The sequence below is a fragment of the Ursus maritimus genome, unplaced genomic scaffold (genome assembly GCF_017311325.1).
Source record: "Ursus maritimus isolate PB19 unplaced genomic scaffold, ASM1731132v1 scaffold_23, whole genome shotgun sequence".
In the NCBI taxonomy this organism is placed as follows: domain Eukaryota; kingdom Metazoa; phylum Chordata; class Mammalia; order Carnivora; family Ursidae; genus Ursus; species Ursus maritimus.
The window spans coordinates 36147652-36150749 of NW_024424786.1; the positions used below are offsets into that span (position 1 = coordinate 36147652).

The following is a 3098-nucleotide window of genomic DNA, read 5'->3' on the forward strand; positions in this document are numbered from 1 at the left end:
TATTTAGGATGATTGTGTCATGTTCAGCTTAAAAATGAAACTGCCAGTTTCATTTTACCAGCAGAAATGGGTTTATTTGGGAAGAGTAGAGAATTACAATTTGAGCAAAGCAAACTACAGCAAACCACAGCGATGTCAGGGTCTTCCCGGGAGAACTGCTCTTTTATAGAGGAAGGTGGCCGGAGGTTGGGGCGGGGGGAGCTGGGGAGGGCTGTTATAAACACAAAGTCCACTGGACTAAACAGGGAGTTCCAAGTATAGGGGCTCCTCATTGGCTGAGTTGTGACTGCCTCTCATTGGCTGGGCCGTTGCTAGAGAAACACCTTCCTCGCACTGAGCAGTAAAGGACGTAAAGCAGCTTGAGAAAGTAGGTCTCTTCCTGTGGGGTCTGCAGTCCCTGAGAAGTGGTACAGCGTGAGAGCTCCCCACTTTGACCTCCCAACACCATTTTATTTCATTTTAGAGATTTTATTTATTTATTTATTTACTTACTTATTTGAGGGAGAGAGACAGAGAGAATGAGAGGGAGTGAGCACAGCAGGAGTGAAGGGCAGAAGGAGAGGGAGAAGCAGGCTCTCCTTTCAGCGGGGAGCCAGACTGGGGGGCTCGATCCCATGAACCCGGAGATCATGACCTCAACCGAAGGCAGACACTTAACCAACGGAGCCACCCAGGCGCCCCTTCCCAACACCATTTTAAACGGGGTTTCTTTTTATTAATTTTCACAATAATTCATCTTCTAAGCTGGGACACCTCTGAAAGCGAAGGGAGGTGTTATTAAAATCCCACTGGGGAAAACGGGCACCACTCTGACCTCACCCTACCGAGAGCCTGAGGTTTGCACCCAGCTTGGCTGGGTACTGGCTGATGTGAGGAACGCTGGTTAATATTCCCATGCCATAGTCGTCTTTTCTGTGAAAGTGGGCTAACAGTTGTCCTAGTCTGGAGTCAGTGTGAGGTGGAGGGGGTGGGTCAACGCGTGTAAAACATTTAGAGCGATGACCGCTACATGGCAATCCTTCAATGCATTTAAACTACACTTTGCAAAAGTTTTGTATCTATAATGTTGGCAAATTAACTAGCCTTTCTGTGCCTGTGCGAATTGAATGTGATGATGCCTGTGACCACTCCCCCTCGTCCAGACACTGCTCTTAGTATCTGAGTTTGTTCTTTGTTCTTCCAAATAACTGTTCGATCCCCATCCCGCAGTGCTTTGCCACCCGTCTACCTATAGTTCCTGCTTGTATTTCTTGTTCCAACAATGCGTTGGGCAATGTCTCAAAGCCAGAAGACAGTTACTCCTGCTGCCAGTTTGCTAATCAGCAGTAAGCCTTCGGGAAGCTCAGTGATATCAGAGTGGTCTCAGAGGCAGATGCGGTTAGCACGCCCTACCGCCGGCACATTTCCACCGACTCCTCCAGAGTGTTGCGCAAGGCAAAGGTACGTTAAGCTCGAGTCAGAAGAGGCTGCAGTTTTCCAGAAAAGACACTGTAGCAGTCATTATTGAGTGTCTCCTCCTCGGCTTCAGAGGCAAGACGTCTTCCAAGGCCTGAAGCCTGCAAGGTAAACCCTCTGGATCCCCTCTTCGGAGAAAGTCCTTTGTTATTATCTGTTCGAGGTGCCCCGCGTGGGCCATGAGGATGTCTGCAGAGTTTTCTGTATGGTTGCTACGTAGAGATTTAGAACTTCAGCTCAGAGCATGGCTTCCCTTTAGAATTTGATTGTTATCCTGGTGCCAAAATGTTAGACATAATTATATCATTATAATATGTTAGGTAAAAAATGGTAGGCATAATCATGTGGTTATTTTGGGGGGAAGACGTAGGCATGGAAGTGCACACACACACACACACACACCCCCCTTAGATGTATTCAATCCAAGGGACTGTCTCCAAATTTGGCTGCCAGCTGTGGGAGTGGGGTGGTCTGGACACACCTGAAGTGTGGGATTTAGTGAGTGAGGGAGTTTCTGCATAAGCTCAGAGGGTAGTAATGATACCCTGGAACCAGACGACTAGGTTCTGAGCCCTATCTCCTCAATGGTGGCTGTGTGGTTTTTAGGGGAAGTGACTTAACTCTGCTGATGCTCCACTCACCTGTCTGTGAAATGGAAAGGATCATAAGAGCGGTACCTATTCATACGGACGTGGGAGAGATAAATTGGTTCTAAATGAGTGAAACACTTAGAACAGTGCCTGACACACAGTAAAAGCCGGGTGGGTGAACTTACCTGCGGTTCTCAGGAAATCTCCCATTGAGAAAAAAAAAAAAAAAAAAAAAGCTACACTGAGAAAATTGTTGAACATTATTTTGCCTGAAGGCTGAAAATTCTCCCTGATATTTATAGTTATTTTAAAAAGTCAAATGAAATGATGTGGTTAAAATAGATTTCCTCACTCCAGAAGTACTCTGGAGTTTCTCTGTATGAGAGGCCCCAATCCTTGCAGACGTATTTTCGACGAGGCATGGCTCCATCAGGCTGGACCAAAAATTCATTTATTTATCAAGCATGTGTTCACTGAGTGCCCAGCGTGTGACAGACATGGACCCAGGTACTGGAGTTACCACGTTAGGAAGACAGCTGAATATCCAGTCAGTTGAGGCTCAGACGGGTAGATAGTAGGAAAAGGGAAGCAGAGGACATTCTTTTTTTTTTTTTTTAAAGATTTTATTTATTTATTCGACAGAGATAGAGACAGCCAGCGAGAGAGGGAACACAGGCAGGGGAGTGGGAGAGGAAGAAGCAGGCTCCCAGCGGAGGAGCCTGATGTGGGGCTCGATCCCGTAACGCCGGGATCACGCCCTGAGCCGAAGGCAGACGCTCAACCGCTGTGCCACCCAGGCGCCCCAGCAGAGGACATTCTTAATAACGGGGAGCTTCCTCCAGACTTGGCCGGGACTGAGAAGGGCTTCCTTCGTGAAACATGGGGAAGTGGGCAGAGAGTCAGTCTGGAAGAAGAGCAGAAATTATCTAGGGGGAGCTTGAGGGGTAAGCTGTTCAAGAAGGGAGGTATAATCCTGAGAAGGAGGGTTCGAGACTTTTGAGAGCTTGACGCTTGGGGGATTAAATGAAATAAACCATGGCTGGATGGAGCTAT

The 3098-nt window shown here is 47.5% G+C and overlaps 1 protein-coding gene across 2 annotated transcripts in view; it reads left to right on the forward strand.

Moving 5' to 3' along the window:
* Positions 1–700: 700 nt before the first annotated feature.
* The window catches only part of LOC103661309 (membrane-spanning 4-domains subfamily A member 3), a 13968-nt gene continuing 11570 nt past the window's right edge, over positions 701–3098 (forward strand). Inside the window, exon 1 of one of the 2 annotated variants that reach the window (XM_040639159.1) lies at positions 701–1440. The gene's annotated coding sequence lies outside the window, so the exon portion shown is untranslated. Of the gene's footprint in view, positions 1564–3098 lie in introns of both variants that reach the window. The other variant, XM_008689018.2, reaches the window with a different exon arrangement.